This window comes from Piliocolobus tephrosceles, chromosome 6 (genome assembly GCF_002776525.5).
Source record: "Piliocolobus tephrosceles isolate RC106 chromosome 6, ASM277652v3, whole genome shotgun sequence".
In the NCBI taxonomy this organism is placed as follows: Eukaryota; Metazoa; Chordata; class Mammalia; order Primates; family Cercopithecidae; genus Piliocolobus; species Piliocolobus tephrosceles.
This window is the reverse complement of record NC_045439.1, coordinates 15,987,398-16,002,850: the sequence shown is the minus strand read 5'-3', so window position 1 is coordinate 16,002,850 and position 15,453 is coordinate 15,987,398. Positions and strand designations below refer to the sequence as shown.

The following is a 15,453-nucleotide window of genomic DNA, read 5'->3' as shown; positions in this document are numbered from 1 at the left end:
CAAGGAGAAGCAATGGCAAGAGGGAGAGAATGGGAGCTGGATCGGGCATCAGAAGACAGTCAGGATTTGGACAATTGAAGACATCTGAAAGAAGAATTTGCTCATCCAAGGTCCTGGGGCTAGGATGGGGCAGGGCTGGGACTGAGCACAGACCCAGGTATGTGTGCTTCTCCCTCCAACACTGCGTTGTGGGGAGCTCTACCCTGGCACCTCCTGCCACAGCACTGGGCATAGGCTTGTCCACCCTCTGACACAATGCCCACGGGCACCTGCAGCCCTGGGTGAAAGCCTCCTAGGGAGGGGCAGGTGACAGAGTGGCCCCCCTGAGTTGGCAGAGTGTGGTGGTCACAGCTTGGGCTCTGCAGCCAGACGACCTGGGACCTAATCCTCACTGTGGCACCCACCAGCTGTGTGACCTCAGGCAAGTCACTTAACCTCTCTTATTTTTAAACATTTTATTTTGAGAGAATTTTAGATCTACAAAAGAGTTGCAGCAAGAGTTCCTGTATACTGTTTGCCCAGTGTCACCTAACGTTAGCATCTGACATTACCTGGTGCATTCATCAAAACTAAAAAATTGACATTGGTACATTGCTATTAACTCCACTCCAGACTTTATCCAGATGTCTCCAGTTTTTCCACCAATGTCCTTTTTCTGTTCTGGGATCTAATCCAGGATTCCAGGTTGCATTTAGATGTCACCTCTCTTCAATGTCCTCATCCATAATGTGGGGAGGATGGTAATGTCATCTATCCCATGGTCCTGCTGTGAGGAGCAAGCGATGGTTCACAGATGTACTGCATTAGCTGGTGCCTGGCACAGAAAAGTGTTCCATTAACTAGAGGTCACAATTCTTATCTTAAGCCCAGTGCTATTGTCTCATGCCCTCTGAGGGCCCATCTTGGAATGCGAGCCCAGGACTTGCCCACTCACTCAGGGCCTAGGTTATTTTGTGCCCCTCCGGCAGGCTGGGTGGGGTGTCAGCCAATCCCGAGGGGCACTCCCTCTAACCCTACAAACTGGCCAGGGGTCTGGGGCATTGACTAAGGACCCGCTTTAGAATTAGGCAGGCCTGGGTTCAAATCCTGCCCTCCCCAATTAGTCCCTCTGTGAACTCAGGCAAATCAATGCATTTCTCCAAGCCTTCATCATCCCTGCCTCCCAGGGTGGCTAGAAGAGAGGGTGGTTGACAGCAGGTGTCAGCCTCAGGCAGGGTACACAGCAGCCTCCCTATTTTCTGCAGCCCACTGCCATGCTTCCGAGGGCGAGCTCTCCCCGTGCTGTTCTGCAGCTGGGCTTGCCAGGCTTGGTGTCTGCTCGCACTTATTTGTCCACATTTGGACATATGGCCTGGCTAATGGGGAACCCAGTCTGCCCAGTCTGCAGTTCCATCTCCTCTCACTGCCCTCCCCGCCCCTTACGTGTTCCCAGCTGATGCTTCTGCAGATATGCCAAACCAGGCCATCAGAACCCTCCCTGGAGGGCGGTCTAGGGTGGCACGGCCATATGCGCCACCATCCCGGTCTCCTCCCAGAGCCTCTCCAGCACCACCCTCGATCAGGGCTTCTGGTTGGCATCATGACTTGGAAAGGAGGGACGCAGACTGCCAGAGACCATGCTCTGCTGCTCCTCTTCTCTCTGGGCTCCTGTCCTGGCTCCAGTGTCTCCTATTTTGGCTCTGCATTCTACCTTCCCGCCCCTCTGGCATGCCCCAGTCCCCTCGGACCCTGAGCCCGTGAAATCCTGACAACAAAAATGGTGAGTGTGTGGTAGCAAGGTTCAGTGCTGAAGATTCAAAGTCTGCCTCTGTCACTCCCGAGTGGTGTGACCTTAGGCAAATCCCTTAACCTCCCTGTGCCTCATCTGTCAAATGGCAGTAAAGATTGTACCTACCTCAAAGGGTTATTGAGAGGAGTAAATTAATTAAGGCAAGATGCTTTTATTAACTGATCGCATTAATGTACAGTGCTTAGAACCATGCCGTGGAGCTGATGTTACCATAGTCATTAGCAAGGCTGATACTCAGAGAGGTGGTGGCAGCTGGAAGAGGAACTTCTGGTTTTGGTTTCAGGTAAAACCAGGGCTCTGGACTTGTATCCTGGCTCCTTTACTTCCTAGCTGTGTGACTTTCGGTCGGTCACTCAAACGCCCTTGATTTCCTTGGTTTCCTCATCTGTAAAATGGGGAGGAAAGCAATAACCACCTTGTAAGTTGCTGGGAGGGTTTGATGAGATGATGCGTGGAAGTGCCTAGCACAGAGCCAGGAACAACCCGAAGGCCCTCAGTGGATACTTGGTAGATGGCAGGAGGATGGGTGGAAGTCCCTGCCTTTGCCTGCAGCATGGGATTTCAGAGCTTGGTTCTCGTCCTCAGAAGGGGCTCCCCCAGGGCCTGGGCCGGGGTGGGCCCTGGTATCTCTGGGTTCCTGTCCCAGCTGCAGAGTTCCCCAGCCAGAGCCCACAGGGCCAGTCACATCCTGTTTCTCTTTTAGGCACCTCCTTTTGGGACCCAGCGCCCCAGATAGATATCCTGCTATTCATTTAGTCTACGGTGGGTGTGGGGTGGAATATTTAGGTAAAACTTCACAAACAGCTAGACTTGAGGTTGGCCTTGAAGAACAGTACATATGCCAACAGGTGGAGAGAAGAGGGGTGGAGATGGTGTTTGCTGTACACTGGCTGCATTTGTGGATCCAGACAAGGGCCTCCATGCATCTATGCCCTTTGCAGTGAGGCTCTGCTGCTCCTCTCCACCTTCTGGATCTTGAGTGGCCTCAATACTTGCTTTAGCAGGGAGAAATGCAGCAGAAGTGATGATGTACCAGTCCTGAGCCTAAGCCACGAGAGGCCTTGCAGGCTGCAACTGCCACCTCAGTGTACTTAAGCCTGGGCTAGCCTCTTGGAGCATGAGAGGCCACATGGAATAGAGCCAAGCCAGCCCAGGTGTCCCAGCTGAGGACCTGGACAAGTGGGAGAGCTCAACCTACATCCTGTCTACCAGCTCACCACAGATGCAGACACATGGGTGAGGCCAGCCAAGGTCGGAACTGCCCTGCTGAAGGAAATGCATACTCTTAAGCCACTGGACTTGGTGGTTTGTTGAGCATCACTGAGACCACAGGTAACAGAGACAGTGAAGGTAAAGAGAATGGAGAGGCAAACTCGCAGAGGAGGGACAGTGTGGGGGTGCCTGGGGGGGGGTGAGCAGCCCAGAATTTCTGATTCATACGGGCCTGATGGCAACCCCAAGTTCCCTCAAGCCAGGAGGCCTGAAGCCTGTGTGGCCAGTGACCTGCCCGCTGCGGAATGATGGATTAAGGGCATGTCTGATAACCGGATTGGCCACCAGACTGCTGGTTGGATGTCTGCCAGGTTCCCTCACAAGCAGGCCTGCCTGATATGTTTTCTCAGCCTGTTTTTTCCTATTTGCCAGAGCACAGGCCTTTGAAACTCCTATCACAAGACCGCTTCCACTTCCCCCGTGGATCCTGGTGAAGTTCCTCTCATAGAACAGCGTTTTCTTGATGTTGAGCAATAACTCACAGAAACTCCTGGAACCTGCCTCTCAGCCATGCGCACTGGTGCAGCCCTGCTGTGTGGCCTTAGGCGCCCCTCTCCGGCCCCCAGGCCTCCCTCTACTGCGTGACCGTGACCGGCCACATGGCCATGCCTGCTGCTCTGTGCCTGTCTCCTCATCTGTGAAATGAGGACACAGCCATGGACCTCATGGCAGGGGGCGGGGGGAGGGTGGTGGCGAAGGGGACTACTGTGTGTGGTTTGGATTCCTCTTGGCTTAAAAACGGCTTCCATCCCCAACTCCCCAGCTCCCCGTCTCCACCCAGGCCATTTGACCGATCTTGACGATCTTGTTGAAAATCACAGTGGTTTCCAAAGCAAATCCAAGTCTTGTGCGGCTCTGGGCTGAGGGTCCCACGCTTTTCACCCAGACCTATAATCATCACAGATGTTTAGAGGAGATCGTAAGTATAGAGCTGCATGCTTTAATTCTGCTGACCCAGGCCCCCGCCCTCCTCCCTCCTGGGTACCGGGCTGCTTCTCAGGCTGGCGGGGCTGGTGTCTCTGTCTCCTTCTAACACTCCTGAAATTTGCGGCGACGCCAGGCGCGGCGCTGACCCTGGAGGTGAGGTGTTTAGAACCCGCCCCCCGGGCTCCCCCAGGAGCTTTGAGTTTAGTAAAGGCAGCAGTCAGTTCCCTGGTAGGCTCAGGGAGGGACTCCAGGCTCAGTCCTCAGCCCCCAACCCCCACTCTCCAATCTCCTTCCCAGACTGATGACCAGCTCTGCGGGAAAACCTGCAGCGAAAGGCACCGCCCCAGAGCAGTGTCTGGAGTGGCAGGACCGGCAGCCAATGAAGGTGAAGGCCGAGCGTTACATCATCACCGTGGTCTCCCATTGGTTGACATTCTAGGCTTCCTGACTCCGCCTCCCAGCCTTGACAATGGGCCTCCCTGGGCCTCTCTCCTCCCCAGGCTTCTGCACCCTCGTGCAAGCGTTGCCGAGAAGGCCACTGTCGGGCAGAGGGCTGGGCTAGGCGGCAGCCCGAAGTCTGGGCTGAGCCACTAACTAGAGGTGAAGCATGGTGTTGCCAGGCGTCATCTTCCTCACCTGCAAGAGGAGAGGGTTCCAGCTGTCAATCTCGGGTTCTGCTACAGTTCATCCACCACCACACACTCACCCATGAACGTCTTCCTTGCAGGCCAGGGGACCCTGGCCGGTCAGGTGTCTGGTCTGCCATGGGCTCCTTTTCCTCCCCAGAGCCTGGAAGTGAGCATGGAAATGGCAGGAAGTGAGCATGTGGAATGGTTAATGGTAACTGATGTTTTCTAAAGAGCAGACACTGGGCTAAGCCTTATACATTGTTTTCTTCATGTCCTAAACATTAGCCCGCTATGCAGCCCTAATTGTTCAGAGACAAGCACTGACTCTGAGGCTTGGCCAGGCTGAGTGATGGCCAAGGCCAAGGACCTGGTGAGGGGGACAGTCAGGATTCAAACCCAGGCGACTGGCTCTAGACCCCTTCAACTGATGCCACGGGAATGGATGGGGGACACCAGCCTCGCCATTGTGACTCGCTTGAGCTCTCAGCCCGGCGTGTATCCTGGCGGGAGCCATCCCCGACTGGCTCGGCAGCTCCAGGCTATTCGGAGGAACAGTCTTCAGAGAGCCTGGGTGCTGAGGGGAAAAGTTGTTGCTGAGATTTGACAAGTTTGGTCCTGAGATGTCAGAAAGGATTTCAGCTCTTCTGCCACCCCAAGGATGGTGGCAAGTAAATCACAGTGAGCCGGCTTATGTCAGGTCGACTGTGGAATTTGATGCTAGCTCATTGCTACCTCCTCTTCCTTGCCTGCCTCTCTCGCTCTCTCAGCTCTAGTTTGAGATCGGCACAGATTCCCTGGGTGATTTTTGAGAAAACTGCCTCCTGTTTAGGACTTGGCATCCCGAACCTGCATCAGGAAAGGGTGGCGACAGATACTCTCACACCCAGGGAGACTGCAAGGCCTACCCTCCGCTCTCCACCTGGGTTCTCTGGCATCGAGACTCGTGCCCTACAGTTTTGGGCCCTTGAGGTGATGTCCCAGTGGGACCAGGGTGAGGGTGCAGGTATCTGAGAGCATAGTAGGACCAGAATCTCTAACCTTAGGGAGGCTTCCTGGGAGCCAAGCTTGGTGACTTAGAATGTGAATGTCTGATTCATATCCCACTACCTTTTCGTGGGTGCTGCAAAGGACAATGGAGAGAGATTCAACTCTGAAGCGTGGTCTTGTGGAAGAGGCAGCTGGCTTGTTCAGAGTGGCACTGGCAGCCTCCGTAAGGTTCCCAGGTAGAAGTTTCTGGCAGGTAGATTTCAGCTGTGTTTAAGGAAGAACTTTGAAGTTGTCAGAATGAGCTGTCCTGTGATAGTGAGCTCCCTGTCTGCTGAGGCATGCAAGCAGGGCACTTTCACTTATGCATTCAAGCTGACCTACGCAAGGCACTGTGCTAAGTGCTGGGTGCAGAGGAGAACGAGACCCAGTGGGGAAACAGGCACTTGCAATGCTGCTGTGAGTGTGAGCAGAGGTCAGCATGTGGCATCTGGAGCACAGGGAGGGAGTCCTGAAGGCTGCGTTGAGGATGAGGATACAGCTCTTTGCTGAGCCTTATGGTGAACCAGAAGTTTACCAGGCAGACAGGGGCTGGGGAGAGGACTGGCATTTGTCCATTAAGGTTATGTCTTCTGAATTATATATAGAAGGACATGTTGCAGAAGAAATTCAAGTACAGTGAAGAATAAGACTGGGGGACTTTTACAATTCAGAGTGGCCTTCATTGTGGGTGATCTGAATTGATCCCTGTATACAGGTGCTTCTGGGGTGACACTGTCCCTGCTCCATGGAGCTCCGGGAGGAGCGCGGACCACCCCCTTCTTTGCAGGCCTGTCTGTGGGGTGCCACTCCTCCTCCCACCTCCCCACTGCACAGGCAGCCCATCAGTGTCCGTGAGCTGCTCCAGAAGGATGCAGCTCTGAGGAGGCTCTGGGAGTGGGGAGCGGCGTATCCTAGCAACCTCTGAGGCTGGCATCTGCAGGGCTAGGCCCAGACTCAAGGCTCTTTCTAATTCACCAGCCTTCCCTTAATGATAAGCTTTCCCACACAGATGTGGGGGTGGGGAGGAAGAGGGGAGAAGTGGGCAGGAAGTGTTGCCTCCAACCCCATCACAGAGCAGGTCAAGCCTCGCCCACAATACTGCCAGGGATGGGGGAAGGAGGGAGGGCAAAGTGAGTCCCTTAACTGAATATGCAACTTGTCCATCACCATGGCCAGTTTATCACTGTTTAGAGGACAATGAATCCAGGCAGTGATTGTCAATGATAACTAACATCATAAAAAGATAGATGGCTGGACATGATGTTCTTTCCGATGAAAGACCACAACACCTACTGAAAGATCAAACCTGAATCAGATCAAGCCTCTGGAGGTAACTCCCAGCTACAGGAATTAGAGAACCGGGGAGCATGTTAGTACGTCAAGGTGTTTAAACCTCACCACAGGGAGGCGGCCAGATTTCATCTCAGGAAAAAAGTTACAGATTTCATCAACAACGTGGAAGGAAAAAGAATAAAAGAAAAAAAAAAACATAAAGAGAATTTATAGATTAACAGAAGCTTAAGAGAAATATCAGCCAATTACAACATATGGACTTTGGATTCTGATTCTTGCGAACAAACTACACAACAGTGACAATAAAAATGAGAAGTATTCACGAGACAATTGGGGAAATTTGAACGCTGACTGGATACTTAACCTCGAGGAGTTATTTTTAATTTTTGAGCAATGTGAAAATGGTATTTGAGATTATGCTTAAAAAGAGTCCTAATTGTTGAGGGATTCATACAGAAATATTTGTTGATGAATTAATGAGGCCAGGTACGGTGGCTCACACTTGTAATCCCAGCACTTTGGGAGGCCAAGGCAGGCAGATCACCTGAGGCCAGGAGTTAAGGACTGGCTTGGCATGCAAAACCTCGTCTCTACCAAAAATACAAAAATTAGCCGAGCATGGTAGCACATTCCCGTAGTCCCAGCTACTCAGGAGGCTGAGTTATGAGAATTGCTTGAACCCAGATGGAACCTGTTCCCAGCTACTCGGGAGGCTGAGGCGTGAGAACTGCTTGAATCCAGATGGAGGAAGTTGCAGTGAGTGGAGATCGCGCCACTGCACTCCAGCCTGGGCGACAGGGCAAGACTCTGTCTCAAATAATAATAATAACAATAACAATAATAATAATATGTCTGGGATGTGCTTTAAAATAATCCATTGCAGAGAGAAGAAGGAAGTAAAGGTTTAGATGAAACAAGATTTGCACTGAGCTGATTGATCACTGTGGTAGCTGGGTGATGACGGCTACGTGGGGGTCATGATACTACACTATTAATTTGAGTCTTACAAACTTGCGATTATTTGACCATTTTCGACTTTCAAAATGATTTAATGTGGTGCAAACCAATCCTTTGGTGTATGCTGGAAATTTTTTCACAACAAAGCATTCTTCTCAAGAAAAAGGTGAAGGGCAAACCTGCTTTTTCAGGAGGCTGTGCCCAGGAAAGAGGTACCCGAGACTCTTACTAAAATCTGTAGAGCTGTCATTAAAAAAGCCAAAAATGACTCTCAGAGGCAGCTGTAACTTGCCTGAATTATTTCTGTTCAGCTAATAATAACAGTAATAGCAATAATGATGATAATAATAATAATTTACTGGTCGCTGTCAGCAAATGCTGAGCAACATGCCTGGATATGTGGGAACTGCAGAAGATGGCTTCATTAATGTCTTGGTTGCTCAATAAGGAACAATAAAAAGTTAAAGGAATCCAAACAAGCAGCAGTAGACCAGGCATCGAATGGAAATTCTTCTTGCTTGCAGAAGGCAGCACCCAGGGTCATTCCTGGAGCATAAACAATCCATGCAGAACATGGGCTAGAAGACCCCACAGTGGGGCAGAGGCAGATCCTGCACTGGGATCCCAGCAGTGAGAAGACCCGGACATCAAGCCTATTTCATTCTGTGGCCTCTGCAAATCTCCAAACTTGTGGAGCTGTAGTTGCAAGCTCAGACTTGTGGTTTCCTGTACCTGGAGGAGGCCCAGGTCATTCTGTTAAGCCCCTTGTTTATTTCCTGTTTTTATCTGGATGCTGAGTTAACTATTTGATCCAACAATAAAACTAACAAGGTTTTATTTTTAATGTCTTCTCTTTGCTGAACGCTGTGCTGGGCGCTGTAGTTGACATAGTTTTTGTCTTAACAGCTCATGAATCAAATCCCAGCTCCACATTTTATAGCTTTAGACAAGCGTTTAACCACCACTTGGGCCTGTTTCCTTACCTGCAAAGTGGGGATAATGACAGTTAATAGCTACTTCATTGTGACTTTGTGAGGATTAAATAAGATAAGGCAGATAAACTACTTAATAGGGTCTGGCACATTGTAAGCCTCAATAAATGGCAGCTATTTTGTATTATTATTATTATTATATAAAACCATGAGTGTTTAACAATGAATATATAGTAAACAGTGATTCTGAATGATGTATGATGTGAGATATCCTCAAGGACTGGTGTCACAGGGAAGTCTTACACTAGGCCTTGACAGATAAGACCAGAAACTGCTAGATGCTCCCCATTACTGACTCTCCCCATTTCCTTTAATAACGAAGCTGAGACTACATTTCTTAGCCTCCCTTGCTGCTAGATATGGCCACATGATTAACTTCTGGCTGATGAAATGGATGCATAGGTGTTATGTGGAACTACTGGAAAGGCTGCTTAAAAGGAACTGGTTGAGTGGGAAAGAGAATCCCTTTGTCCCATTTCTTTCTACTGCTGGTCTGGAATCCTGACGTGATGGCTTGAGCCCCAGCATCCATGCTGGGGCATGAGTTAAGGGTTTTTTAACAAGACCTTGCATATAAAAATATGCACCAGGGATGATGGAGCATGATGGGAGCCTGGGTTTCTGGTGACAGTGTGGAGTCACTATAATGTCCTTATCTCCTTATATTTGGGTATGAGAGTAGTAAGCTATCTTGTTGAAGTCCCCCTTTTTGCTGTTAAATGCAGCCAAGCTTACTCTCAGGGATGGTATCGAAAATATTTAACCAGAATGGCACAGGCACTGATGAGGAAGGGTTTAGGGTAGCAGAAGCCTTAGAACCACAGATATTTACCAACCAGTATGGAAGTATTTTAATATTTTAGCAACCAGTTTAGTCATATCAATGCAAAACAGCTGAGAACCAGCTGAATCCTAGCCCTGCCTAACCTTAATTAATACAGTCAGTAATATTTGGGAATAGTTAAAAAAAACCAAGAAGATGGCCATTCAGGCCATGAGTACAACCTGAGTAAAGGTTTAGAGGGTGAATGAAGCTCCATAAGTTGATGTACAATGAGAATTGGAGATCAGCCTGACTTGATGGGAAGGTTCTCTTGAGTATGTGTATGTGAGTATGTGTAGATTATAAGAGGGGCTGGAAGATATCATTGGAAATAACACCAAAGAGGTCAAATAAGCCAGATTGCAGAAGCCTGTGAGGATTTGAGGCAATAAGGAGCATTTGTGGGCTTTTGGGTGCGTGAGAGAGCAGGTGAGCCCTGGGAGTGAGGAATTGTGGCTTTGCAGTGCCAGGTGGTATTTCAGTTAGCACTGCAGTGTAACAAGCCATTCCTATTAGTCAAAGAAATCACAAGTCCACCCAGATTCAAGAGGGAGCAGGCATAGGTGCCATCTCCCAATGGGAGGAGTGTCAAGGCCACATCGCAGCAAATCTCGTGGATGGGACTGCTGCAGCCATCCTTGGAAATGACAACCTGGCACAGGCGGTGTCCCTCCTCACTGGCACCTGTCTTTTGTTTTTGAGACAGAGTCTCACTCTGTCACCCAGATTGGAGTGCAGTGGTGCGATCTCGGCTCACTGTAACCTCCGCCTCCTGGGTTCAAGCAATTCTTGTGCCTCAGCCTCCCGAGTAGCTGGGATTACAGGTGTGTGCAACCATGCCTGGCGAATTTTTCTATTTTTAACAGAGATGGGGTTTTGCCATGTTGGCCAGGCTGGTCTTGAACTCCTGGCCTCAAGTGATCCACCCACCTCAGCCTCCCAAAGTGCTGAGATTACAGGTGTGAGCCACTGCGCCCTGCCACCTGTCTTGTTAAGAAGCCCCTCGGAGTGGGTGCTTTCTCTTTCTTAGCAGTTCCAGTCTGCTCAGAAGTATGAGCAGGCTCTCACTGTCTTCTAAATGGGATATGCAGTGTGCACCGAAATTATTTATGGAAACCAACTCTGTCTTTGGTGGAAAATGTCCAAGAAAAAGCATAAGCACTGAAGTAATTTGCTAAAATAATTGAAATGAAGGGAATAGTTCAGTTCAGACTCTTTTTTTTTTTTTTTTTTTGAGACAGAGTCTCGCTCTGTCGCCCAGGCTGGAGTGCAGTGGCCGGATCTCAGCTCACTGTAAGCCCTGCCTCCCGGGTTTACACCATTCTCCTGCCTCAGCCTCCCGAGTAGCTGGGATTACAGGCACCCGCCACCTTGCCCGGCTCATTTTTTGTATTTTTTAGTAGAGACGGGGTTTCACTGTGTTAGCCAGGATGGTCTCGATCTCCTGACCTCGTGATCCGCCCGTCTCGGCCTCCCAAAGTGCTAGGATTACAGGCTTGAGCCACCACGCCCGGCCGCCCTGCATCTTCTTAAAGCAAGAAAGGAATACACATATACTTTTTATTTTATTTTGTTTTATATTTATTTATTTATTTAGAGACAGACTCTCTCTCTGTTTCCCAGGCTGGAGTGTAGAGATGGGATCTCCCTATGTTGCCCATGCTGGTCTCAAACTCCTGGCCTCAAGCGATCCTCCCTCCTCAGCCTCCCAAAGCACTAGGGTTACAGATGTGAGCCACTGTGTTAATGCATTTACTCCTCACAACACCACTCTAGGTGGAGGTATTCCTGTGAGTCCCATTTTAGGATGAGGAGCCAAAGGCACTGAGAGTGGTTGAGAAACTGAACGCACACCGAGATCCCTGCTGGAACCAGGAGCCTGATGGGCCCCACCCCCAGAATTCCTGCATGATTTTTCCCCTGCGATGCCTCCTGTCTCAGTCTCCTCCTCTCCATTCCTTTAACCCTGTTCCAGGTCACACCATTTCATGTCTCCCGCGTCCTCCTTTCCCTCAGCTGCTCCCCTCCCATCCACTTCCTGCTATGCCACCAGGGATCTTAATGAAAGTCAAGTGTGGTCCTGTCCCTGAATCTTCTTACCAGCGCCCATATGTAGCCTCAGGATCAAGTGCAGACCCCCCTCCTTGGCATCCTAGGCCGATGCCATTTGGCCCCAACCACGTCTCCCTCCTAATCTCTCACCATCCTGTGTGCACCAAATGTGCTAGGCTGCCGTGCCTCTGAGCTTCTACCATCCCCACAAAGAGCCCAATTGTGAATCTAGGCCTTTGCAATGCTGTTCCTTCTTTCTAGAATGTTCTTTTCTTCTTGAATTTGCCAAATTCTTAGTTCCTCAAGACGAGGCTCAGAAGCCGCCACCCTGTGCCTCCCCTCTCGGCTTCCCCAGCCTCCCCTCTCTGCTCCTGGGGTTGGAGTTTTCCTGCAGACGGAAGCCCTTCCCACACGGCCTTGTTGTTGGCTCTTTACTTGCGTATCTCCCTCCCTAGACCAGGAGCAATTTTAGGTCAGGACAGATCTTACCCATTACCATGGGACCCAGAAGTGGGGCTGAGCCCTCACACTGGCATATCAGGAAGAGGGGGGCCTAGATTCCATGGCCAGCTCTGCCCCTGGCTAACTTTAGAGCCTGATCAGTGCCTCGCCTCTCTGTGAGAGGAGAGCATTTGTCCAGTCAGTGGTTTTGGACCCCGGGAACCTTGCAATTAATACTGATGGCCAAGAACCACCCACAGTGATCCTGACTCAACTGCTCCCAGGCGATTCTAATATGCCCCCAGGGTTGAAAACCACTCTGAGTGCTTCCCCAGCCTTGATGTGCACACAGGTCCCCCAGGCCTTGTCTAAGAGTCGTTTCTGGTGCAGTAGGTCTGGGGTGGGGCTGGCGTGTCTGCAGTTCTCACAAGCTCCCAGGTGATAACGGTGCTGCTGGCCCACTGACCACCAGTGGAGTAGAAAGGACTTAGCCAATCTCTCCCATCCCAATGCCATTGAGATGGGAAGAGGAGACCTGGAGGCCTGCAGTTCAACAAGGAGGGAAAGAGGGGTGGAGGGAAGTAGTGAGGCTGAGGACGTGGTCATACCTGAGTAGGGTGTGGGCAAGCAGCTACCCCCAAGGCGAGAGGCAGGGAGAGCAGTGTGGCCCCTGCCCTGTTCATTCACAACCTCCCCACTCCCTCCCAGCTGCTTAGGATTTCAGTCCTCATCAGGCCATCATTCCCGTTCCAGCATCTGACTCTCATGGTCCTGGCCGATGGGCCACATAATGTCTTGTCTTTTGCAAGATCAATTTCATTCTGTTATTTACTAATTGCTTAGTTATTATTTTGATGGATGGAACAAGGCACCCAGCCCTCTGGGCTCCTGTGAAACAAACTGACTTCTAGCTCACACCACTTGGATAGATAATAGATCCACCCATTGGAAAGCTCAGGCAGGTATATGAGGATTCCTTGTTCCCTGTGTCCCTTGCTCCTGAGGACAGATCCTGTATTAGTCTGTTCTCACGCTGCTAATAAAGACATACCTGAGACTAGGTAATTTATAAAGGAAAGATGTTTAATTGAGTCACATTTCTGCATGGCTGGGGAGGCCTCAGGAAACTTATGGTTATGGCAGAAGGGGAAGCAAACACGTCCTTCTTCACATGGTGGCATCAAGCAGAAGTACCCATTAAAAGGGGGACAAGCCCCTTATAAAACCATCAGATCTCATGAGAACTCACTATCACGAGAACAGCAGCATGGGGGTAACCACCCCCATGATTCAATTACCTCCCACCGGGTCCCTCCCACAATACGTGGGGATTATGGGAACTACAACTCGAAGTGAGATTTGGGTGGAAACACAGCCGAACCACATCAGACCCCCTTCGCCTTACGTCAGGTGGGCTTTCGTGGAGTAGCTACCCCCATCTGGTAACCTCTGTAGCTGATGTCAGAGCTCTTCCTTGGGGACCCTGATTGCTAAGGGGGCAGATGCCCTGAGCTCCAGCAGGGGAGAGGGAGGGAGACTGGCTCGGGAAAAGAGCTATCCAAGCCAGAGGGAAGCAGACAAACAGAGAAAAGGCTTATCCAAGGCCAGACTTCCCCTGTTCCCGCCACTGTCTTATGGGATCTTCATGTCTACTGGCATTATGATTGCCTCCACCATCAGGCTCGGGGCTCCAGCAGCATCTGAATTTGATTCATCTCTGTCATCCCAGGAGCCAGCGTACGGTTTGACAGAGTCAGTGAGGTCCTGTACATCCCACAGGAAAATGACCAAGAGCTAGAATTCTAGTAGCTGTACCCAGCCTGGCATTTGCCACTCATCCACCATGCATGTGATGTGTTTCACTCTTGCTCCCAGTAGCTCACATTTACAACGCATACTTCCTATGCTAGGTTATACTCTGGTGTGTTGTTTATTCATAGCCAGTATTTCCACTTGATGAGATCCTATGGGATTTTGCAACTTATGTAACAAACTTTTAGGCAGCATTTGCTATGAGTTGAATACCATTTTAGGTGTTTACTTATCGAGTCCTCGTAATGGTCCTGTGAAGTAGATATAATCATTATCCACATTTTATGGAAAGCTGAAGCACAGAGAGATGAAGTAAACCTGCCAGGAAGTGAGGAGGTGGGATTCAAACCCAGGCTTCCTAGCTCCTGGGCCTGTGCCATCGCCCTCAGCTAAGCTGCCTCTCCTGGGTTTTCTCATTTCCAACCATTCTCTCTTTTTTGGATGTTGTATGCCTGCCTTGATCATTGTAAAGTAGTCTCCAAACTTTTTGTTTGTTTTTTTGGTTTTGTTTGTTTTGTTTTGTTTTGTTTTGTTTTTGAGATGGAGTCTTGCTCTGTCGCCCAGGCTGGAGTGCAGTGGCCGGATCTCAGCTCACTGGAAGCTCCACCTCCCGGGTTCATGCCATTCTCCTGCCTCAGCCTCCCAAGTAGCTGGGACTACAGGCGCCCGCCACTGCGCCCGGCTAATTTTTTGTATTTTTTTTTTAGTAGAGACGGGGGCTGGGGTTTCACCGTGTTAGCCAGGATCGTCTCGATCTCCTGACCTTGTGATTTGCCCACCTCGGCCTCCCAAAGTGCTGGGATTACAGGCGTGAACCACTGTGCCTGGCCCCCTCTCCAAACTTTTTGATCATACACTCCATCAGTAAACATTTTGGAGCATGTTTTCCTCCAACATATGTATGGAATGCTGGCAAATTATATACAAACACCACTGTCAGAAATTAATATCTCAAGGCTTGGTATGCATTTAGTGCAATGATGGAAATAAATCCACATTTCAAATAGTCTCCTTGAGAATCTCAAATTCAAGGGCAGGAAATTGCTGCAGATTTGTCACTGGTTTTATTTCATATTCTGTCATTTGCTTTATTTTTTTTTTTTCTCCTGTGCTTAAACAACTAGTACTGTCTTCACTTCGTAGGCCCTTTGCAGGAGTCCTTTTAAGTCATCTATCCAGTAGGTGAGGGCTGATTTAATGAAGAGTAGATAGTTTGCAAACCCAGTTTCCTGGACATACTTGAACTGCCTTACAGCATTAATGGGAGAAGCTCATTAACCCCTTCACACTATGGCCACCTGACCCAGGATTACCTTACTATTAATTTGTAAATTAAATATGAGTAAGTCCTCATTTCTTTCCTAATTTTTACACAAATATATGAATAAAAGTTCTAGTATTATCTTCCTGCCCCTGGGGTGCACAGGCCCCCAATGACAG

At 49.8% G+C, this 15,453-nt stretch overlaps 2 long non-coding RNA genes across 3 annotated transcripts; one reads left to right on the top strand and one right to left on the bottom strand.

The window, feature by feature from the left end:
* Positions 1-1,924: 1,924 nt before the first annotated feature.
* On the bottom strand, positions 1,925-5,005 carry LOC111538173. 2 transcript variants are annotated; one of them, XR_002730242.1, is made up of 3 exons: positions 4,985-5,005; positions 4,625-4,777; positions 1,925-2,174 (listed from the first exon to the last, which is right to left on the bottom strand). It is a non-coding gene; the product is annotated as an uncharacterized LOC111538173 (long non-coding RNA). The 2 variants fall into 2 exon arrangements; XR_002730243.2 differs by lacking the exon at positions 1,925-2,174 and adding an exon at positions 3,077-3,949.
* A 75-nt stretch (positions 5,006-5,080) lies between these two features.
* Positions 5,081-8,729, top strand: LOC111538159. Its single transcript, XR_002730238.1, has 3 exons — positions 5,081-6,076; positions 6,249-6,973; positions 8,418-8,729. It is a non-coding gene; the product is annotated as an uncharacterized LOC111538159 (long non-coding RNA).
* The last annotated feature ends 6,724 nt before the right edge of the window (positions 8,730-15,453 follow it).